We start from the raw sequence: 25,296 nt of genomic DNA, 5'->3' as shown, positions 1-25,296 counted from the left end.
AGGTTTAATAACCAAGAGAACTTATATATGAGGCTTGTCTTGGGTGGCCACAAGACAAGTAGATATCTCCATCCACCTGACAGAATCTTAAAATGTTTATTTAGAGACATTAATGAGGTTAAGTCATATATACCTTCCAGATGGTCTCAGCATTACTTCCTCAGGGCTGAGTCTTTAAAACTACTCCAGCTTTGGGAACAGTGGGTAGAACATACATTCCAAGGACAGGCGAGAAGGTGAGGAGCCTCCTATTTCTGGTTCCAGCTCGCAGATCGATCGGTGGTCATATCTTCTCGATGACTTCCTCCAGCAACTGGTTTTGACTTAGACTGAAGTAAATTTTAAAAAGAAATTTCTGGGAAGTGTGAGTAAAGTATTTGCTTTGGGGTATTTATACTGAGATTAATGTTACCTTTTAAATATCACAAATTATGCACACATACATATGCATATAAAATGCATGTGAAGCTCCAGTGTAGTGTGGTAACACTTAAATAGTCTGTCATTATAGTTCATGATGTGCACTGAGAACTCATTGTGTGGCAGACAGTGGGCTAGGGATTGAGAGATCAAAGACAAGAGAAAAGCAGTAAGATTATTGCAATAGAATTCACGTGCAATAATGAGATATGTAGAAGATACTTTAAGGTCAAAAAGAAAGGAGAATCCAGTGAGAAAATGGTTATTTTAGGGATAAGTGGTTGCCCTTGATACTTCTTGTTAAGTCTTTTCATAATCCTTATTTTAATAATATCTTTAACTCTTTCTGGAAGGTTGTTTTCCAAGTTTGAGAAAGTCATTCAGGTTTTTTTCTTCCACTGAATCTCATGGTAATAATCTTACTCATTTAAGTGTTACAACCCAAGAAGTATAAAAAGATAAAGACCTGAATGACTAATACTGATAGGAAGTTGTCTATCATCGTCTTCTCATGACAGGTCCCAGGCTTGCCTTACAGAAGGTAGTAGCTTCTTTCTGTAAAGAATTGTTTGGTGATTGAAACTATTGGAGGATATAATTAAAATGCTATTCTAAGGGAGACGTATGATCGATATAGGGAGATATGCAGATATATGAATACACACAAATACACATATACACACAGTCACTTCTCACGATTTGCTGTAGTTTTGTGCTATAGTTACCACAAATATTAAACTAGCAAACAGTAAATGAATGCTCCTAGGAAAAATACAGGGTTCTGTTCTGTGAGCCTCCCGTCACACATCTTTGTCAACTGATTAATATATAACCTTGTAGTATGCATGAAGACACGGTATATATTGTTGATTTGTTAACACTGAACTCACAGTCAACACCACTGTAACTCATGCCTGAACAAAGCTTATATAACTTATCTATTTTCTCCATTAGGCAAATCACAGCCTTGACAGCACTTTTGCACTACACTCGGGGGCCATTTTAAACAGTGAAATCACCAGTAAAAAGCACAAAAATGAGAAAAACATGGCACTAAATAGACCATGAAAAGGGCACACTTGTTTCCAGAGTGAGTGCTGAAGCAAAGCAGAAACTGCCTTGTTGGACCTCCACTGGGAACAGACTCACCAGGTAACTCAAAATTCTCACCACACTGAGCATGTCTACAAATGATTGAAAGTCCCATATATGTTTAATTGGGGATTACACGTATATTTTAGTACACACATTTGTAAACACAGAATCCACGAGGAATGAGGATAGACACATTTTTCTATACATATCACTTAAAATTATTTAAAATATAGTGATAGCCTCAGTAAGAGCAATATATACCCCCAACACACACACTAGAGAATATTTTATTTTCTCTTTTAGGCATATTTCATTCAGAAATAATTGGCTTATAGGAGCTCAATCCCCAATTGTATTTACAGTGAGTAAGAGAGTGCTCTGATATAGTCAAGGATATTGCTCAAACTCACTGGCTCTGGCTGACAATCCCATTTGAGCTTTTTAACACTTACCAACTCTCTAAGGTATTCTATAACTTAAAGAGGGAAGAGTTAAGTCACTCTTGGCTGGTATAATGTAGAGTTTGTTTTTTTTTAATTTTTTTATTTTATTGTTATGTTATTTTTAGAGAGAGAGCATGGAAGCAGGGCAGAGGGCCATAGGGGGAGCAAGATAATCATTTTTATTTTTTTAATGTTTATTTTTGACAGAGAGACAGAACATGAGCGGGGGAGGGGCAGAGAGAGAGGGAGACACATAATCCGAAGCAGGCTGCAGGCTCTGAGCTGTCAGCACAGAGCCCCACGTGGGGCTCGAACTCACAGACCGCAAGATCATGACCTGAGCCAAAGTCAGGCGCTCAACTGACTGAGCCACCCAGGCACCCCGGGGAGCAAGATAATCTTAAACAGGCTCCACACTCAGTTCAGAGATGGATGCAGGCTCAATCCCATGACCTTGGGATCATGACCTGAGCCCAAATCAAGAGTTAGATGTTCAACCAACTCAGCCACCCAGGAACCCCTGGAATTTTGTTTTGTGGAATTTGACTTGTGTCTTAACTCCCAATCTGCTCTCAGTATCAAAGTATTAAAAACTATAAAGCAAAGGAAGACAGTTCAAACAACGTAGAGGGTATTTGGGTTTTTGTTGTTGTTTTAATCAAAACTTTAAGGAAATAGACTAGGATTATTCAGTGCCGACTCTATCACTTACTGAGCTATTACTGTGTAACAAAGCATCCCCAACCTCAGTGACTGAAAGAACTAACTGCTTATTCTTACGCACATGTCTTCCCATTGGTTGGGGGTTCCTCCGGGCTCTGGGCACCTCTGCTTCAGGGTGAGGTAGCTGAAGCTGCTCTGCCTCCAGATGCAGGTCAAGGGTCAGAAGAAGTGGCTCTGCCCCACAACACTCTCATGTTCGGGGAATCCAGGGACAGGAGAGAGGTACAAAAGGAAAAGCAGAAATACCCAAAGCCTCTTAAGGACTAGGCTTGGTTGGATTTGTCACACTATCGCTTCTATTCTCATTCTACAGGCCAAAGTAAGTCACAGGGCACAACCCAAAGTTAAACAGTAAGGAACTATACTCTTCCTCTTGAGTAGGGGCTATTAGGAAATTACATGGCAAAGGGTGTGGCTACAGGGAGGGAGAAGGCATTGGAGCCATTAATTCAATCTACTACACCTGCTATATGTTTGGCACTAAGCTCATACTGCTTAATAGGCCTTAACAGATGTGATACATTTTTCCTCCCTCCCCCACCTCTTTGTCTCTCCCTCTCTGGTAATTATGTTTATTACCCAATAATATAATGAGGATACTGAGGATTAGAGGGTCAAATTTAAATCCCTCAAAGTTTCTCAGTAAGTTAAAGAGCCAGCTTTCATAGAAAGGATCACAGGGCTTTAGACTTGAGCTCTTTTTGTTTTTAAGGTTTTTTTTAAATGTTTTATTTTTGAGAGAAAGGAACAGAGCATGAGTGGGGAAGGGGCAGGGAGAGAGAGGGAGGGATACCCGAAATAAGAAGCAGGCTCCAGGCTGTCAGCACAGCGGCAGATGTGGGTCTCGAACCCATGAACCATGAGATCATGACCTAAACTGACTTCCCACGCTTAACTGATTGAGCCACCCATGTGTCCCTAGATTTGAGCTCTTAGCACAGCACTATTTTGTTGAAAGAGATGCCTAGTACCCACTAGGACCAGAAATCAATGCCACATTTGCCTTTCTTCCAAGCTCATGCTTATCACACCATAACACATGTATTATATAAAAGAGAAACCTTCATGGAAAAAGCTTACATGCTAACACAACAGATTTCTTCCCTTCTTTCTCTCATAACCTATACCTAATGTGCCAGGATATCTTCACATTTCTAATATACTTAAAATACGTCAACAATAAGTTGCTTCTCATCATTTCCATGCTACTACCATGGTCCAAGCCACCACCACCTTTCTTGAGTATGACTGCAGTAACTTCCTAACACCTCTCCCTGCTTACACTTTGCCTAAAACCCAGATATATGGTCAAGATAGCAGCCAGAGTATTACTTTTAATAAGAATTAATTTTTGCTCCGAGCACCTAGGTGGCTCAGTTGGTTGAGTGTCTGACTTCAGCTCAGGTCATGATATCACCAGTTATGAGTTCCAGCCCTGCATCAGGCTCTGTGCTGACAGCTCAGAGCCGGGAGCCTGCTTCGAATTCTCTCTCCCTGTCTCTCTGCCCTCCCCCTCATGCTTGCGCTATCTTGCTCTCTCTGAATCTCAAAAATAAATAAACATTAATAAAACACTAATTTTTGTTCAACACCCTGTAATGGGTACTTAGAGTACTTAGAGTAAAATCCAGTTTCCTTTCAATAGCTTGCAAGGCCCTCTTAACCAGATCTATTCACCTCTCCATCCCTCATTTGCCTCCATTCCTCTCCTACTACTTTCTCCATCATTCCCTCTACTGCAGCCACACTGGTTGCCCTGTTGTTTCTCCAAAAAGTCAGTCAGGGGCCAATCTGAAAACTTAAGGTTGCACTAGAATTCTCTGGATCAATCTTCACAGAAATAGGTTTCTAGTTAGCTCCCTTATCTCTTTAAATTGTTTGCTTAAATGTCAGTGAACCTACCTTGAACACCCAATTTGAAATCGCAAACTGCCTCCTGCCCTGCTCTGCATCAGCTTCCATCGTGCTATCCCCAATCCCTTTATCCTGCTATACTTTTTCTTTTCTGGCTAACACTTTTAATCTTATATTATGTAATACAACTGCCTATTATGATTATTGTTTACTGTCTATCACCCAATGTTAGAATATAAACTCAAGAAGCCAGCTTTAGTCTATGTTGTTCACTGTTGTATCCTAATACCAAGAAGTGTCTCTGGAACATAGCAGGCAATCAATAAACATTTGTTGAAACAGTGAAGGAACTGCCCACTGAGGCAGAGTTTCCATAGTGTACAAACTTTGGAAAAAGACCAACGTGATTATGTAATGAATGCAAGATCTACATTCATTACCTTTGTGACTTTGAGCAAATTAATGTTTAAGAGCCTCAGTTTTCTCTGAAATGATGAGCAGACTGTTAAGGTCTCATGATACAACCCTTATTTTTGACAGTTTCATGGTTAATTGGAATTCCAACCTGTGGCCTCTGGAGTGCAGCCAATAACTGAGAATTTACAAAAAGAGGGACAATGTATAGTTTCTGACCACATGGATTTCAACTACATTTTCTGCATTCATTTTTCTTAAAATGGAGACCTGCCGTTTATAATGAGCCTTCCTCCTCCTTCCTCCACCTGTAGCCAGTTATTCTTTCTCAGTGCAAGTGTGTGACACACTTACTTCGGTAATTGCTAGTAGTCACTGGAGGTGGTAGAGAAAGAGGGGTGGGTAAGTTGACTTTTAGTCTGTTTCACTGCTGCCATTCCTCGATTGGCCTCATAGGCGGGGAGGGGAGAGCAAGAGCATCATACACTCTCTGTACCACAAAGTGGCTTCAAAACAGAATTTTACTTTTTCACAGTTCTAGGGCCAAGACATTTGAGATCAAGGTGTTGGCAGGGTTGTGCTTTTGTTTTATTTTTATTTCTGTTTTTATTTGAGGCCTGTCTGCTTGTAGATGGCTTTCTTCTCCCTGTGTCTTCAGATGATCTTCTGTGTGTGCTCATGTTTGTCTCTGAGTTTATTCTTCCTATAAGAACACCAGTCATAAAGGATCAGGGCCAAGTCTAATGATCTCATTTCATTTTAATTACCTTTGTAAAGGCTCTTTCTACAGGTACAGTCACATTCTGAGGTACTGGGGTTAGGATTTTATATGGATTTTGGGAAGACACATGGGGCCCATAACTGGGAGTCATGAATGAAGAGCACAAGAAATCTATTATTTATGTTTGTCAGAGATGCCTTCTTAACATTTTTTTTTTCTTTTGCTCTGACAAGTAGAACCATATTTCGACTATAAAGGTAAAGTTACTAGGATGATCTAGCCATTCAAAATGAAAAATAGCCACATGGAGTAAAAGTAGGTGTATAGGTATGTGGTCTGGGGTCAGTGTTCAGTGTTCACTAAAAACTAAAATGCACAACTTCAAGGTCTATCACACACAACCATTTTCAAAAATTCAAAAAGGAATAAATAGCAATTCTAACTGTGAAGTAATAGCAAGAATTCTTATTGCTAGCCTCTTCTGTCACAAATCTGTCACAAATATAATAGTTTCTGGGCACCTTCGTGGCTCAGTTGGTTAAACCTCTAATTCCTGATATTAGCTCAGGTTGTGATCTCAAGGTCATGGGATCAAGCCCCGAGTTGGGCTCTGTGCTGAGCATCAGGCTTGCTTGAGATTCTCTCTCTCCTTCTCTATCTGCCCCCCTTTCTTCCACTCGTGCACTTTCTCTCCCTCAAAATAAATAAAAATTTTAGAAAAGCAAATATAATTAGTTGTCTTCTGCATAATCTGTTTCCCAGTTTGAGTTTTATCTCATATTGCCAAAATCAGTAAAATTAGTATTTCTTTGAATACCTAAGTGTGTTTGCAATTGAGTCTGTTCTCTTGTTTTTACCAGTATTACATATTGGTTAGCTAATGATCAAATAGTGAAACTATTGCAGGAAGCCCGTAAACTCCCTTCCAGACTGACACCAGATCTTTATCTGGAACAATACTTTCTGGATTCGTCTTTTCAACTCATTTTCCAAGGATTGTAAAGCTTGGCCTTATTATTCTATCTGGGTAATTCCAATCTATTATTCTTCCTAATTTAGTAGAATTCCCTAATCTACAAGCAAAAGTTAGGTCCCAGGAATCTTGCTGTTACTTAGCATTTTTTAAAATGCATAATTAAAAGTCAAATAATTGTCTTTATTCTTTTAAAATTATGAGATTTCCTATTTACTATCACTTTTAGATATCTACTTTATATTTACAATATATTTTTAATATTTACTGTAAATATTAAAAATAATTACTCTGAGTCTCCTTTTTCATCATTTGGGGCTGAGAGCTCTGCAGGTGTTTGTATGGTGATTTTAAATTTTTTTTAACTTTTTTTTAAATTTATTTTTGAGACAGAGAAACAGAGCATTAACAGGGGAGGGTCAGAGAGAGGGAGACACAGAATCTGAAACAGGGTCCAGGCTCTGAGCTGTCAGCACAGAGCCCGACGCAGGGCTCGAACTCACGGACTGCGAGATCATGACCTGAGCCAAAGTCAGCCGTTTAACTGACTGAGCCACCCAGGAGCCCCTGTAGGGTGATTTTAAATCACATAGTTTATTCTGAAGCATTGGGCTCTAATTATTCAGTCCCAGTAATTCTCTATATTTCATTTGTCTGTCGTGTGTTAAGATTGATATTCCTGAGTTGGAATATTCAGTGTGTTTTTCCGGGACTCAGAAAATTGTGGCCTGGGGCCAAATTCTTGCCAGCTGGCTGATTTTGTCAATAAAGTTTAATTGCACAGACATACCTATTCCTTTACATACAGAGTCGAGTAGTTGAGAAAGAGACTGTATGCCCCTGAAGCCTAAAATATTTATTGTCTCTTTAGATAAGAAGGTTGCCAATCGCCATGTTATGTATATTTTATTTTTTAACGCTGCAATGAATATGACCATCTCTATTTATTTTAATTCCAGTCTGGTAAACATTAGGTGTTCGTTTCGGGTGTACAATATACTAATTCAGCAATTCTATACATTACATTTTGTTTTGTTGCATATGCACACACACACACGCACACACGCACACACACACACACACACACACACACACACACCACATCTTCTTTATCCATTCATCTAGTAAAGAACACTTAGGCTGCATATCTTGAATGTTGTAAATAATGCTACTATAAACATAGGGGTGCATATACCTTCTTTAGTTAGTCTTTTTTTGTTCTTTGGATAATACCCAGTAGTGGAATTATTGGATCATAAGGTAATTCTATTTTTCATTTTTCGAGGTACCTACATACTGTCTTCTACAGTGACTGTACCAGTTTGCATTCCCACCAACAGTGCATGAGGATTCCTTTTTCTCCACATCCTCACAGCACTTGTTTCTTCCATTTCTTATTTTAACCATTCTGACAGGTGTGAGGTGATATCTCATTGTAGTTTCAGTTTGCATTTCTCTCATGATAAGTGATATTGAACATATTTTCATGTGTCTGTTGGCCATCTGAATGTCTTATTTGATAAATGTCCTTTCAAGTCTTCTGCCCATTTGTTTTTAATTGGTTTATTTGGGGTTTTTTTTGGTGTTGAGCTGGATAAGTTCTTTATAAATTTTGTATGCTAACCTTTTATCAGATATGTCCTTTGCAGACATTTTCTCCAGTTAAGTAGGCTATCTTTTAGTTTTACTGATTGTTTCCTTTGCTGTGCAGAAGCTTTTTATTTTGATGTAGACCCAAAAGTTTATTTTTGCTTTTGTTTTCCTTTCTTCAGGAGATATACCTAGATAAATGTTGCCACTGCCCATGTCAGAGAAATTACTGACTGCTGTCTTCTAGGATGATTTCAGGTCTAACATTTTGGTCTCTACTCCATTTTGAGTTTATTTTTGGGTATGATGTAAGAAAGTGGTCCATTTTCTTTCTTTCTTTCTTTCTTTTTGGCATGTAGCTGTCCCATTTTCCCAAAGCCATTATCAAAGGGACTATCTGGATTGTCTTTTTCTCATTGTGTCTTCTTGCCTTCTTTGTCAAAGATTAATTGACCATATAGGTGTGGGTTTATTTGGGGGCTTTCTATTCTGTTCTGTTGATCTCTGCATCTATTTTTGTGCAAGTACTACACTGTTTTAATTACTACAGTTTTGCAGTATATCTTGAAATCTGGGATTGTGATACCTTCACTTTTGTTCTTGTTTCTCAAGATTGCTTACACTATTTTTGATCTTTTGTGGTTGCATATAAATTTTACATTTGTTGTTGTAGTTCTTTGAAAAATGTTAGTATTTTGATATGGATTGCATTAAATGTGTAGATTTTTTTGGGTATAGACATTTTAACAGTATTGTTTTACAACACATGCACATGGAATGTCTTTCCATTTGTTTGTGTTATCTTCAATTTCTTTCATCCGTGTTTTATAGTCTCCACAGAACAAATCTTTCACCAATTTGGTTAAGTTTATTCCTATATATTTTATTATTTTTTGACCAGCACTATTTTTATCCTAACTGCTTGGGCAATAATTCAGCATAGATGCTAACTGAAATTGTTTTTATCCTTAATGCATTCTAACCTAGCTGATACCTTAAAAAAATTTATACTGAATTTACTTCCTTGCCATAAATGAAGATTAGTTTGTACAAATTTGCCTATCTATGGAAAGTCTATTGTCATTATATTATTAAAATGCATTCTAAATACTGTATTTTTTTCAGTAGCTGTGTTAATGTATACTTAATAATATGATTTATAATTTTACTATGAAATAATCAGACGTTGTATTTTTTGCTTTTATATTTTATTTAATATTTTTTAATTCTTTCAGTGTCAATTTTGTTTGGAGATGGGTGCTGAGATGTAAACTGACTGGTAAGTGATACCACGTTTCTTAATGTGATGCATTTTTAAAAAGTATATATTCTGACACCCTGGTCCTTAAAGCTAGAAACCAAACCTATGATTTAGGGGTATTGTAATATTCTATTCTCCACCTGCAGATAAAGTTCCTAGAGAAATATTTTTTGTTTATCCCTCACTAAATGATATGATGGGTGAAACAGTTCCATCTGCAAAGTGGCAAAAGATAATGGAATTAAATGATTTGGAGAACACTTAGTGTTTGTGTTGTCATGAAAACACAGGGTTCATATGAATAAAGAAAAACCAGGGTCCAGATGAATAAAGAAAAAAAAGGAAAAATAGAAAAACTAACCTGAGACGAACTATACAGTGCTAACTTCTATGAACAATGTAATTTGCTTAGATTTTCTATTTTTTAAAGGTTTTAGCACCCCATGAAAAATATGGAATGTCTATGAAATTCTTTCATCTCATAAAATGCTTAGAAATATGGAAATGAATGATTCATTCTTGTTCCAGAATTTGAATGGATGAAGTATTTAGTTTCTTTGATGTACCAAAGTAATAAAATCCTGTCAGAAAATGTTAGGTTTCCTAATATTGAAGCATGCACATTTAATAATCAAGTTTACAAGAACTTATTAATTTTATCTGAGAGTTAATTTCAAACTAAGTATTTTTGGGGAGTTTATTTAATAATTTTAATGGCAGTTGATATTTTCTGTTGCTATTCACAATGCATCGAAGTTGAAAAAACCATCACTGTGAAGTCACAGGTTTTATCTTAAACCAAGGGAAATCTCGTTTCTTTCCTAATAAATAATTTAGATGTTCTGTGGCTCTATGTCCTTATGAATCTATGTAACTTAGCTGAGAAGCAATACAGCAGGAAGAATTTATTCTTGACTTAAATGTATTATAAATCAGATGGGTTATTCAAGAGGAATTGTTGGTGTTTTCATGTCTCATTACTTCATTGAATAATGCAAGATATCTTGGGAGAGCCAGTGAAAATCCGATTACACATAATTTTTAATTATTATTTAGGAATTGGGATTTATATTAATGTCTATGTAATATTTTTATTTTACACAGACATCTTAACAAAACACTTTTAACCATCTCCTTTGAGAATACAGGAGGAAATATTATTAGAGGAGTTGAAATAGGCTTACTCTATACTACCTTACCAGCCTATTAACATTTTATAATAAAGTTGATTTGTTCCCATAGCATTTCTCTTTTAAGTACTCATTTTGCAAATGAGACAATGCTATTTGATATCACCACAAGCAAATATTATAATGTTGAGCAATTATAGCCTACATTCTAAGAATCAGTTGAGAATATTCTAAAAAAGTTATGTTTTTTTTAAATGGCCCATGAAAACCTGGAAAAAATAGAATGAATAAAAGTAGAAAAGAAATTAAATCAGTGAATAGAAAATATAGAAGTTGCAAAGTGAGAGACCAAGTCATTATGTATAAACAAGAGTATTTTTATGTAAACATGCTGTCTACAAAGTGGAAAGTTAGGGCATCTGAAGAGATGTTTGGTTATTTAACATATTTTTAAATTAATTTGATTTTTAAAATGAAGTATATGAGACTTGTTGAGACATTTTTCTTGAAAATATTTGACATGTGTTACCTTAACTAAGCAGGATCTGATCGACAGTCATATTAGAGAGAACTATGATGTAGAAGATTGCAGAAAAATGCTATAAAGGACCTCTTGAAATTTAATCTGGAAATAACTAGTCATTAAGTAGCCTTGTTGGTGAAATTGAACAGCCATTTAGTGGGTCCAAAGAAGCAGCCTTGAGTTTTTATTGTTTAACCTCTCAACTTTCAAAAAAAAAAAAAAAGCTATTTTCAGTACCAGTATTTCTGTACTTCATTTAACACCAAATTATGGAATTTATAAAAACTATGTAAGTGTATATGTTAAATCAAGAGAAAAATAATGGCTTGTGGTACTGAGCTGGAAACATGAGAAACTGACTAACATATGATTGAATACTTCGTATGGATGAGAGAGTACATTTAACTTTTATAGGTAAGCAGCTATTTCTCAAGCAGTTATACCATGATGAATTCAAATGTCAAGAATTGTTGTATCAAAGGCTTGTTTCTGGGTCTAAAATTAGTCCTTCTTGCAATTGAAGAAACTCTATCTAGTTTGGATATACTTTCTGATACATAAATCCTGATAAGCAAGAAAACAGTCTCTCTAAAGTAATTTGTTAAAACTTCTCAACCACATAAATGACTAAAATTTGTTTTCTTGATAAGGTCATGTAACAATAAAATGCCCAAAGGATATATGAATTCACTAAAATAATCAGCACTAATCCAGGTTTACATTTATCATTAGAAATTATGACTGAAGACATAATTTGGCTGTTGATACCATTTTAAATGACTAAAAATTTATCTGTAGGTGACATTTTGTAGATGTATAATCTCTGGTGACTATGAGGTCTACAAGAGCAGAAGCGGCTTTACTTTTGAATCCTGAGAAAACAAAAAGTGCTTGAAATATAACCTACTTTAATAAATTTTTTAAAAATAAATCAATTATATGTTTTGAGGGTAAATAGTGTTTTTATTATTACAATTATTATTTGATTATAGAATATATAAAAAACATCATCCTTGGTTTTGGTAAAGAAATAGTATTACATATATTTAAGGGCAAGAACTCTGGATCCAGAATTTGGGGATGATGATCTGGCTCATCCAAAGTATATGATCTCATGCCTCTCTATGTCATACTTTCATTGTCTCAGAATATTGAATGAGCTGGTAATGTGCTTAGAGATGTTCCTATCATACAGCAAACATTACATGGTTATTAATCATTATTATTGTTTTCGTAGTTGCTGCTGTTGGAAATCAGACATGCCTTAAAGCTTAAGGTGTTCATATTATAGTAGGAGAGACAGGTATAAACAAAACTAATTATAATATAAAGTATGATACATTCCAGAAGCTATAAATAGAAAGAATATAATAGGGGCACTTAATGAGTGAGAATTTGGAATGGTTTCACAAATGAGGTAGGTCTTTAGCCTGGGCCTAGATGATTTTCTTGTGTATATTTTAGCATCAGAAACCAGCAAGGACAGTGTTCTGGGAAGATGAACAGTGGAAAATATTTATTCAAGAGTCCTGATAAATCAACAAAACAGCATTAGCATTATATGGCTTTTAAATAGCTATTAATTACTAAAAATCCTATTTTACAAAATCCTTTTCATGCCATTTTGTTTTCCTAGCATTTACTCTTTAATTTGGTTTTCAAAGACATTCAATGTCAAGGTCCAATCCATGTCTCCAACCTTACCTTCAATATTGGAAGGAGAATACTTCCAATATTCTCCACCTATAAGTCCAATTTCATTTTATGCTGCAGCCATTTTTTCCTCTTTTCCTGAATATTCTATAGATTTGTACATTTTCTCTCTACCTTGAAGGCTGTTATTCTTACTCCTGCACGGGACAAACTCTAAACTTCTATAAAAGTCCTTGTTCAAATGTTAGTTCTTTTATAAAGCTTTCCCTGATATTTTATGTCATTTTCAAGTTTGGCAGATAGAAACCAAATGCAGATGTGCACACCCCACAACACAATCTGATAGATTACATTATCAATTTATTTCATCAAGAAAAGAGAATATTTTTAGAAGCAAGTTTGACCACCCAGAACTGGAACAGATGCAGCCTAGTTCAGTGTGTAGTCCCTTGGCCTCCAAATCCCTCAAAGGTGAGGGCCGCCATGCATCTGGTGGTGATACTGGCTGATGTGAGAAGCTAAATTTCTTCCTGGGCCATGATTCTTGCATTATTGGTGTTTTCATTACTATCCATAAAGAGTTACACATATAATTTACATGCTTCCATTTAAGGGAAATATTGATTCCACATTCTGAACTAATTTCAGAACTAAAAGTGAAGGGGTTTCATCAACTAGGGGAAAGTAGGATTATGGTTCTGAGTAGTACTTGTATTGAGAGTTCCAGTTTTACAGAAATCTTATGTATCTCTACACAATATTAGACCTTTCATTTTCCAGATCCCATTGCATTTTCTTTATTTTAAGCCAGAATCCATGCTGGGGACTGCATGGATTAAAGTAGATAAAATGCAGCTTTGTCTTCATGGATATCATAATACAGTAGGTAATACAGATTGATAGCTCAGCTAACTTGAATGATAATCTCTGTCATCATAGAGGCAAGTACTGAGTGCTGTGAAAGTGTGTAAATGGGAATGAGAAGTACCTTGGAGAAGGTGACACTTGAGGTGTCAATATGGCTTAACTAGGTGAAGAGATTGAAGAGAGCATTTCAGTCAGTGGAACTGCATGTTAAAGTTTCCTTCACCAGAGTATATAATACATCCAGAGAGCTGCGTGTAACTCGGCATTCTCATCTCTAAGAAGCCTCAATGGTGGAGTGCATATGTATGCTTTAGGGTCCAATTCATAGTACCTCCTAGTTCAGCAAACATTTTATGATTAATTATTTACTGTGCTTATATCCATGTGCTCAGCGTTACATCTAAAAAAATGAATAGCCTGATTCACTGAAAATATTTGACTTAAACATGTAGGTGTCTTATGTGTGTGTGTATGTGTGAGGGGCGTGGTTAGGTAGGTAGCTAGACAGACATACAGACATTTAAACATCTTCTAAACCTTCAGGTCATTAAGTATAATTTAGCCATGCAGTCATATTTTTTGTGTGTTTTCACAATCTCAGTGTTTTAAAACTTTCATTTGAGGAATGCCATTTATATTGGTGACATTTGAGTGATTATCTTATTGACTTATAGCACATTGATTTATGTGAAATGCTTTTTTAGGCACTCGATAAATGCTTGTTGACTGACTGACTTTCACAAACATTTAAGATAAGAATGATGTATATAGTGAAGTCATTTTGCCAACAGGAAACTAACTGGGTGCCAAGGTTTATATACAGTGTAAATCATAAGGACATGAAAGTCTCATGACTGCCTGGAGAAAGCACACAGATGTACTTTTCCAAGTAACAGATTCACTTTTCTGCAGCTTATGGCTGAGAAAAAAAGCTTCAGGCAGAACCAAACAAACTATTCTGGAGACTGACAGTGAATAAATCTATACTGTGTTTTCTATATTTTTATAGTATTATAGAGTGTGCCATGAAGCCCTGTCTACATATCATAGACATGATAGATAAGAGCACACGCTTCGGAATTAGACTGTCTTGACTGGAGTTGAAACCTAGCCTTCAGAGCAACCATCTGTGTAGCTTTGGGCCTGTCTCTAATTTCTATAAGATTAGTTTATATTGTAGGCTGGATAATGCTCATCCTACCCTAACAATATGTCCACATACTAATCCTTGAAACTTGTGAATATGTCGCCTGAAATGCTAAAGAGGAATTTGCAGATATGATTAAATTAAGGAATTGAGATGGGGAGGTTATACTGCATTGTTTAGATGGGCCCAACGTAACCAAGAGTTCTTATTAGAGGGAGACAGGAAGGTCAAAGTCAGAGACAGAGACAGTGTGACAGAAGCAGAGGTCAGAGTTAGCCCAAGGAATGCAGGCAGCCTCTAGAAAGTGGGAAAACACAAGGAAACTAATATGGTTTATATATCTAAGAATAGGCATAATAAAGACCTCCCTAATAGGATTGTTGTGAGGATTAACTGTTATAGTAAACACAAAAAAGTAGTCAGCAATATAAACTATGAGGTCGAAGAATGTGGAGCCCAAGCATGCCTCAATGCTTGAAACTTGTCCTTGTTCACATAAATTAGCTTTTCAGTCCACACACTAACAAAGCATTTGCCTTGTGAATTTATTTATTTCATAATATAGACAGTAATTTGACCTTCCATGGGAAGGATAATAGAACTACCAAGACTATATATATATATAGTTATATATATATATATATATAACTATATATATATATATATATAGTATATATATATATATATATAACTATATATATATATAGTATATATATATATATAACTACCAAGACTACCAAGACTATATATATATGTATATGTATATGTATATGTATATGTATATGTATATGTATATATGTATATATATATATATATATATATATATATATATACACATATATATATATTCAGGTAAGAAAAGAAAGAAGGTAGTATGTGTTGAAAGCCCATACAAGTCAACACAATAGGCTATTCAATTTTTCATACATTATTTTAACAACAACCTTAAAAGAAGTGGCATTTTTCTCATTATTAAACATAGATGTTGAGATTCACCTTAAATATAATATATTAAGACTATTGAAGTGATAGTAAACCAACTCATAATAACTGAAAGCTGCAAGGTAGTGCTAACATTTGACTGAACCTGAGGACTCAAAAATATTGGAACCAGGAACAGGTCTTAATCCTCACTGTACCTGTTTGCCTTGCCTTCCTTTGTGCCATCTTTCTTATAGCTTGGCTCTTGCCACATTCACATGAGGCTGATATCCTACCAGCCTGGCAATAGCAGTGGCAAGAACACTTTTCTAGTGCTTCTAGCCAAAATGTCGAGCTGATGGGTCATAGACACATCCCAGTATGAGTAGGTAAATTATTCATTCTATTGATTGAACATGGGTCCATTCCCCAGCTGGGGCATCAAAGAGTATAGGGCAGTGATTGGAAGATAGAAATTATTGGTGGTATGATTATGTTCTTATGTCAGAAATGAAAGTTTTGGTAGTATAGAGGATATATCAGAGCAGAAGATGATACACATTTAGGGAGACTTTGCAGTAGTAGGTAATAGAGGTGAGGGTTATCTTCTAGACTCATTAAACAGAAATCGGCCATCAAGGATCCTGAAGAAAATTCAACCTGTTTCTCTATTTTGTGGTTGAAATGGGATGAAAAAGGGGAATTTACTTGCCCAAGGTCACCAGCTATTTCGGATATGTAATCTTTGTTTCTGCCTTGTAGATTTGTCTTCTCTCCTTTCCTATGAAGAAAACTAAAACCTACCTGCTCAGCTTTTCTGGGGAACAACATGTTTTCATTCTAAAATTACTAGCGCTTTTAAAACCAGATTTGGTATCTGAAGGTCTACTTCATGATGAGTATCTCTTTTTCTGTGGTTAAAATCCTCTTCTCCCAACCTAAGGCTCAGAATGAGCCTCATTTAGAATAAGTTTCTCACTTAGAATCCTTAAACCATCTTGAGAATTATTTTTCCTAAGATCTCACATTGCTCTTGAGATTTTGGCTGAGTCTAAGGTCTGAATAGGAGTTTGCATTCATCCATTTAACAAATATTTACTTAGTATTTATTATGTGCTAGGGGCTGTGCAAGGTTCTAGAGACACTATGATAATAAGATTGTTCAAGAACTCAAAGATTCTGAAGTTTAGTGAGGTGTTGAAACAAGTAAACAGGAAGTAAAAATAAACCCTGGTAAGTGCTGTGATAGTGGCAGGCACATGGTACAGTGGAAGATAGAGGAACAACAGCTACCTAGTGTTGTTGGAGGGGAGAGTGTAGAGTTTGTCAGGAAAGACATTGGACTAGTTGACATTTAAATTAAGTAGTAACCCTAAAGAACACCAAGGAATTGAAGGGAAAATGATAGGAGAAGGATGTATAAACAGAAGCATAGAGAAGCAGCATTCACAGAGGTGCATGACGAAAGGGAAACTAAAACAAGTTTGACATGCCTGGAGCATAGAATCGGATTTAGAGCTTTGGGGTAGATAGAGTTGAAAGTGGGGGGAGACAAGACAGAAGAGACGAGGAGGGACCAGAAAGGAGGGATCTGGCAAACCATGGAAAGGAGTTTGGACTTCATCTAGGATGTGAAAGGGTTTGCAGTTCAAGGGAGAAACATAATCAAACTTCTTATTATGGAAATAGCTCTCTGACTATAAAATGGACATTGAACTGAAGAAGGGTAAGCCTAAGGTGGAAGACCAAATAGTAGGCTGTTTACCCTAATTAAGTATGGTTGTGAATCAAGACTTGTTAAGGTATGTATAGTAATAAATAATAATATATTTCCTTTCAAAATTTATAAGCAAAACTTGAAACTAAGATGATATTTGAAAGCATACAATTTGCATACTTTATGTTTGAATTTAAATTTAAATAATATTGACAAATATAAAATCAATATGACATTGTGTCAACTATACTCAAAGAAAGAAAATGAGATAAAGAAAGAAAGAAAAGAAAGAAGGAAAGAAAGGACAGAAAAGAAGGAAAGAAGGAAGGAAGAAAGAAAATAAAGTCAGAAAGACAAAGACAAAAAAAAAGAAAGATGATGTATCAAATGTTTACAGGCCTACTATACAGCAGAATATATTCTAAGGTTTGTTGATACTTTAGATTTTTAAAGTTTCTGGTTTTAGGTCATTCTGTCAAAGGGGAAAATTATGATGTGTAACTTATTACCACTTTATAAGTACTATAGAAGTACTGGTAGAATGATTAACTTACTTTGCATAAAGGGAATCAGAAAGGCTCCAAAGAAAGAGCAATTAGGCTTGGTCTTGAAATATTTTGTCTAGGAGATAAAGAATAAAAAAGACATTAGAGCCAAAACATGAATAAAACATAAGCTAAAACATGAAGTCATGAAGATTTTTTAATATAACTAATGAATGACAAATTAGGTAGTAATTAAGGTACAGAGGGTACAAGAATGAGGGTATGGTACAACAGAGATCCCAAACAACAAACTAAGGAGTTATGATATTTCTCCCTAAACAATAGGAAGACATTAATGTCAGCATATTAGTGAAATGATCAGATCTATTTACTTGAGAAGGAACAGTGTTGGGAGTGAAGAAAATGTATGATATGTGTAAGTGGTCAAGAGGTTTGTCACTGGTTCCTAACTTTTCAATTTGGAAGTTGTTAGAAAATTGAGGAGGTTTAGTAAAATATCCTCCAGATTGAGAAAGCACTTCAAGACTGAGAAATGAAGCAAACTACTCCATACCATTTATAAAGAATTTTATTCAGGATAACTTATGGGGGAGATTGGAAGAAGGGAAAATCCAGGGGGTACTTGACCATTCTCTGCCCCCAGTCTCTACAGCGCTTCTCCACCCAGTCCAGACCTTAATCCTCAGCTTTCATGGAGCAATGGGACATGCTGATGAGGTCACAGGATACATATCTAAAGTGGACGTTTCTGTGTGTCAGTCATCTCTACTACTTGTCTAAAGTGGAGGCTTCTGTGTGCCATTTTGGGGAAGAGCAGAACAAACCTTCCCACATTCCAGTCAGGGCACACATTAATACCATGGGGCCTGGAACACGTAGAAAGGGAGGGAGGTTTTGCATGGGCATGAACAAGATGGAGGGCCAAAAATGAGAGTCAGTGTTGTCAGCACTCCCACAGAAGTCTATTTTAAATGTAACTTTTTTCCTTATTCCCAATTAGTGGTAGTTTTTCTTGCCCTTATGGAAGCTACAGAAAGTTTTATGTGCACACATGTCTTCAGAGACCTCTTACAACTCTGGGGCTCCTCAGTGTTCCACAGTCCCTGACTTAGCACTAATAGTGTCAAAGATGTGGATCTAAATTATGAAAATAACAACAAATTGAAGAGTTAGAATGATTCAAGAGGTAGAATTAGCAGAACTTACTGTCCCACTAGACAGGGAATGTTGGAGAGAAAGGGGGGAGGGGAAGCATGAAGACTAGGGGGAGGTTAGAGCAGTAATCCTGGTAAGAGATGATGTGGCCTGGCTTAGGATCATATTATAGAAGCACAAAGTCAGATTAGAAATATACTTTGAAGGTATATCTGATAGAAGTTTTGGTTGGATTTGAATCAAATTATTTCAACATTTGAGCAATGAACAACTTGGTGAATGGTGGCGCTTTGTGTTGTCTTGGGGATTACGGAGATGTAGAAAGAACATGTGTGGAAAAGGACTACAGAGTTATCACAATTACTATACATTTGCTTTTTCTTTGTATATTATTAGTTTTATTATCTATTTTTCTACTCTACTTCATGTTTCATATGAACAAGAACAAATTCATTGGCTACTTCTAATGATTAAGATGTAGCAGGACTCATTGTAGGTACTAAATATTTGTTGAATGAATGAATTTACCAGAGCCTCTCTGCTTCATTGTTTTCTAAATTTAACACATGTTGGATAAGTTAGGAGTAAGGTTTCTGGAAAAAGACTGGGTTCAAAAATTAGTTTCATCACTCACGAGCTATTTAACGCTGAGTCACTTCACTTCTCTCAGCCTCAGTTTCTTCATCTCTACTAATAATTTTAAAAGACTAATAATAGTCCAACCTTGTAAAATTCTGATGGTGAAATAAATTAGTAAATGGAAAGCAAACAGAATAATACCTAGTAACTGGTTAAGTGTTCAGGGAATGTTGCCTATTAAAATTATTATTTGGAGGGGCACCTAGGTGACTCAGTCAGTTAAGTGTCTGACTCTTGATCTAGGCTCAGGTTCATCATGTTCATGAGTTCATGATCTCAGAGTTCATGAGTTCAAGCCCTGCATCAGGGTTTCAGGCATGGAGCCTGCTTGGGATTCTGTCTCTCCTTCTCTCTGCCCCTTACCTGCTTTTGTGTGTGTGTCTCTCTCTCTCTCTCTCAAAATAAATCAATAAAACTTTAAAAGAAAAATAGAATTGTTATTTAGAGAAAATTCACAGGTAAAATATGTTTGAAGACCGTTACTCTGCCTATGGGAAAGGAGATTTTCTCTGTTAAATAGTAATCACAAAGCACTTTGTGCTTGAGACACTTTTACATACATTAATTATTCTTTTTAGATGTTCAGTACCGGCTGGTTGAATAGCAAAAACAAATAAACTATAACAGTGGCGGTATGCTAAATCTTGTTTCTGGTTTTATGAATGTGTAGATGTGCATGCATCAGACGTGGGGTGGAGGCACAGAGGATGGAGAGAGAAATATGTCTCAGAGGCCATCATTGAAGTGTTCTCAGTAGTGTGATTTAAGGATATTTTATATTGAGTTTATATCAGTTTTTAATACTGTCTCCTGTAAGAGTTTATAAGAGTTTTCTCTTTTAGTCATAACAATTTGACTATTTCTGAGACTCTTAGTCTTGTGAGAATGTACTGCCTGGACCTGGTGTCTCTGAGTGAAGTATTTATCTGTGGCTTTCCATCCCATGCCCTCCATCTCTATGAGTACCAGAAGAGGCCTTAGAGGAGTCTTTGCCCCTCCGAGAAATCGTATGACACACCTGCTCTTCCTTAGAAAATGAAACTAGAGATAAATGTTTGATGTACTTTCAACTCTTTTACGGTTCTCACTCCTCTAAATGTGCAATGGTAAAGAAATCTCTCAAGCAGAAAGGTGAGTCACCTTACAAAACCAGTGACTGCAAGGATAATTATTCTTCTTTGCCCTGCAGGTCATTTGTTATGGATGAGAGATAGATCAGACTCCCCCCATAACCAGACGCTATGCTATTAATGCATAGGGCTTTGAAGTTGGTTTTTCTGTAGCTGCCGACAATTCCTATGACCAATATGAAATTTTGTGACTCTGAGCAATTTTAATTCCCCATGCAAATATTTAAGTAATTCTGGTAACCTAGGATGACCTCCCAGAACATTAGATCTTAGAACCATAATGATAATTCAAAATCATTTTTAACCGACTGAGAAAATAATAACCATGACATTTAGTATCTGCCAGTGACTATCCCTGCCATGTAAATATTATAATTCCAGTATTCAAGGTAAAATAACTGGGGCCCAAAATGGTCCTGTGTCTTGCCCAAAGTCATAAAGCCAATTTATCTTTATCTCAAACCCAGGAACATCTTCGTGCAACTCGGACTTTTTATACTACATCTAGCCCCCTGTTAAATGACTTTAGATGGGGCATGTGAGGGACTTTTGGCAGTCACAGAAGCTTTACAGATCCTGAAAATGGTCTGTGGAATGTCTACTGGAATGCTTGATTAAAATGTCAATGCAGGTATAGGGAAACATCAGATTGTCTCTTTCAAATTCAAGTTCTCTCTGTATCTTCTCTATGCTGTATATTCCACACTGGGCGCTTAATAAATATTAATTATGATAATGCTACACAGAGTTAAAATTAATGTATTTTTTGCAAGTGTTTGGACTGCTTGAGAAGAGACTATCAATTCAACATGAGATTTTACTTTATTGTAATTTAGACTGAGCAAAAAGAAGAGGCAATAAATACTTTCCAACTGTTTTAATTATGACCGAGAACAGTGTCTCTGTAGATTAGTGGTTCAATCAATGAAGCCTATTTCTGAATACTTTCTACATGCCAAATGTTTATCTAAGTATTTTGCAAATGCTAAAGTGTTATGACAACACTTTAGGTAGATGTTATTATAATCTTTCTTTTCCAAATAAGGAAACTGAGATACTGAGATGTTATGTAAATGGCCAAACTGGTATAAGCCCTCAGGTATTCTGACTCCAGAGTCTGACATCTAGATCACTATGCTATTCTTTCTTGAATATAAATTTGAAATTGGGAAAATAAGTAATTGATTAATTTATGCCTTCATTCTTTCTGTCCAATAACATTAATTGAGCACTTTCTGTGTCTAAAGCTCTGTGCAAAAGTCCTGGTAGGATATAGATCTGAATAAGCTCTTTACCTAAAGAAAGCATACAACCTTAAGTATTGTGAGGCCAAGCAAAATTATTGTTGTGTTTCCATCAAAAGACTCATGGGAACATGAAGGAAGGCGGGGGTTCATATTAATTGAAGAACATAGGGAAACCTTTCACAGACAGATGATTTAATGCCCTCGTAAGACGAAAACAGAATGGCAACTGAGACTAAGGGAACATCAAGAAAAAAACACGGAGAAATTAAAATCCATATGTGTTTGAAAAGTACTGAATAAACTAATAGGGAAATAATTCCCCCTCAACTTGCTGCTTTCTGGTATATACTTGTGGGTTCTTAAATGTGGATGCTCATTAAAACCAATGTGAAACTTCTTCAAAGCTGACACATCCAGCTCCATATCCTAGAGAGTCCATTGCAAGTAGTAAAGTTTAGGGTTTGGGCATGTGCTTTTGGTATGCTCCCTTAATTAAAAACTATAGCTCTTCCTTAATTGTCAAATTATTTTGTTGTTATGTTTCCTCTCTACTCTGGTATATCTTTGGTGCTTTCCAGATTTTTCTCCATTTCTACTTCCATAATATACTTGTAAGACATACCAGGAATAATCTCTCAGAAATAGAGGGTGGAAAGAAGTGCCTAGGGCCGGGCACACACATATTTATCACAAAGAGTTGTGGTTCTTACACTCAGAACTTTAAAAAGATATATCATAGATCCTAGCCTTTCATATCTTTTCTAAATGATTTATAAAAAATATAATTTAAACCAATTCTTTATTATACAATATAGTAGGCAAGGAAAACTAGAAATGTAAATCATGCATAATGTAGTACTTTTGTCTAAAAATATCTATGCACAAGTAAGGAATCATGAGAAAATAGATGAGGATGCCCCTCACTCAGATCTCTAACTTTGTGGTTCAAACGAGAATAGCATGTTTCCTTATCACCTACCGATGGTTGGGGAGAGTCTCTTACCTCTTCATGTCCCTCCCCAGGGTATTCTTCTTGCCACAGTCTTCAGTGTCCTGCCTTGCAGGGGAGCCCTCTGGTGTTTCTTAGCAAACCCATTTTGTAGTGTTGGTGTCTTTTAAAGCCTTCGTGCTTACTAAAAGTATTCACACACACAGAGGCGCACACACACAAATGTCTTTCTGGTTACCTGTGTGTGTGTATATATGTATAGAATGATAATTCACCTGCTGGGACGCCTGGTTGGCTCAGTCGGTTAAGCATCCAACTTCAGCTCAGGTCATGATCTCACAGTTTATGAGTTCAAGCCCCACATCAGGCTCTGTGCTGACAGCTCAGAGCCTGGAGCCTGCTTCAGATTCTGTTTCTCCCTCTCTCTCTCTCTGCCCCTCCCCCACTCATGCTCGCTCTCTCTCTCTCTCTCTCTCTCTCTCAAAAATAAACATTAAAAATGATAATTCACCTGCTTATTCTACATTTTACTACTCTGGGAAAATTGCTGGTAACCACCTTGTTTGTCCACTACCTTCTTGCATCTTTTCCATTTCCTAATATGGAATTGATGTGTGATATAGTTTTACAGGTAAGCTCACCTAGAGACCTGCTTACAACCTTCTACATAATCACAAAGCCATTGAGAGTGACACATATTCTTCTATAATTTGATGCATTTTCTTTAAATATGGATGATAATAATCACAATAGCTACCGTTTATTAGGCAACTAACTTTGTGGTAAGGGCTTTGCATTCATTAATTTATTTAATTTTATCCTTACAACAGCCTTTACCCATTTGCAGATGAGAAGACAGAGGTTCATAGAAATAATGTATCAAGTTTCATAGAACAATATAACAACAGTGTCAGGATTTAAACACAAGTGTTTTGGAGTACAACACCCATTTTATTAATTACCCTTACGTATATATAGAGAGAGTCATTCTTTTAACTGATATTTAACAAGCAACTACAGTGGGTATGCCAGATTTTGGTCTAGGTGCTAGAGGTACAATGATTAGCCAAAGCATACACATTTCTGTTCATTAAGAAGTTAACAATCTAGGAGGGGAGGCAGATATTAACCAAATGGAAGTAATATGAAATTACCATTATATTGAGGTACATTTTTATATTTTAAGGGTGTTATATTTAACCTGCTTAAATATATGGACAGGTTAATATGGACAGGAAGGCCGTTTTTTACAAAATAATTTGTAACCTGATATACAAAAATGATACAGGCTTTTCTAAGGTAGGAAGAAGGCTCCTTTGATGGATTGAGGTTCAAAGTAAGACTCAGTAAGACCATGCATGGTTAAACATTTTTGTCTGTTTAGTAGAGTAATGGGAAGCCAGTAGAGGATTTTAAGCATGGAGATGACAAGATTTGATGTGGAAAAGATCACTCTGGCTGCATTGCGGAGAAAAATGCTGGGAGAATACAAGTACATATGAGGAGATTAGTTAGTCTGGTTGGTAATTCTGTTGAGAAATAATTGGAACTGACATTAAGGATATGATAAATGGGAAGACTTCAAGACATTTGGAATCTATTCAGGAAATAAAATCAATAGGAATTGGTGATGGATTGGTTTTAAGGAAGGAGAGGAATCAAGGGTATTTCCTATGTACTTGATTTGTGTAACTGTTGAAGGGGTACCCATTTATTGAGAATAGAAGTAGTGAAAGAATGCATTGCTTCATTAGTCTATTAATGATTAATTTATTAAAAGTGCACAATATATCAATAGTCAGCAGGCATTTGATTGTCATGTATATCTGAATAATTGCTGAATGCCCAGAAATATACCTGATATGCTAAGGGTATCAGGTATGCAGAACTGTGAAAACATGGTTGAAAATCTTGAGATATTTGCTGGGACACTAGGAAATCCAGAAGTCGCTATTGAAATGGCATATTGATTTTCCACTGATAAAATCAGAGTGATCAATCCTATTTATAGGTAAATTTTTGTAAATAATGTGGTTCATAATAGATGCTCAATAAAATATTGAGTAGATTAATGATAAAGAAGCAAAGTACCCATAGTATTTGACGATTACTAGGCAGTCAGTAAATAATTTAGTCCAAAATAATGTATAAAGGCAAACCATTTTGAACATGAAAAAGAATCATAAAGTGAGATTATACTTTAATCCCAAATTTAGGC

General features: G+C 36.0%; 1 protein-coding gene across 1 annotated transcript in view; it reads left to right on the top strand.

Annotated features, from left to right (window-relative positions):
• TENM4 (teneurin transmembrane protein 4) overlaps positions 1 to 25,296 on the top strand; it is a 2,903,849-nt gene that overhangs the window by 380,509 nt on the left and 2,498,044 nt on the right. The window contains exon 2 of the mRNA XM_078433056.2: positions 9,469 to 9,512. The gene's annotated coding sequence lies outside the window, so the exon portion shown is untranslated. The remainder of the gene's footprint in view (positions 1 to 9,468; positions 9,513 to 25,296) is intronic.

The sequence above is a fragment of the Panthera onca genome, chromosome D1 (genome assembly GCF_046562875.1).
Source record: "Panthera onca isolate mPanOnc1 chromosome D1, mPanOnc1 haplotype 2, whole genome shotgun sequence".
Classification (NCBI taxonomy): Eukaryota; Metazoa; Chordata; class Mammalia; order Carnivora; family Felidae; genus Panthera; species Panthera onca.
Note: the sequence above shows the minus strand (reverse complement) of the source record. Positions and strands in the feature narration are given on the sequence as shown.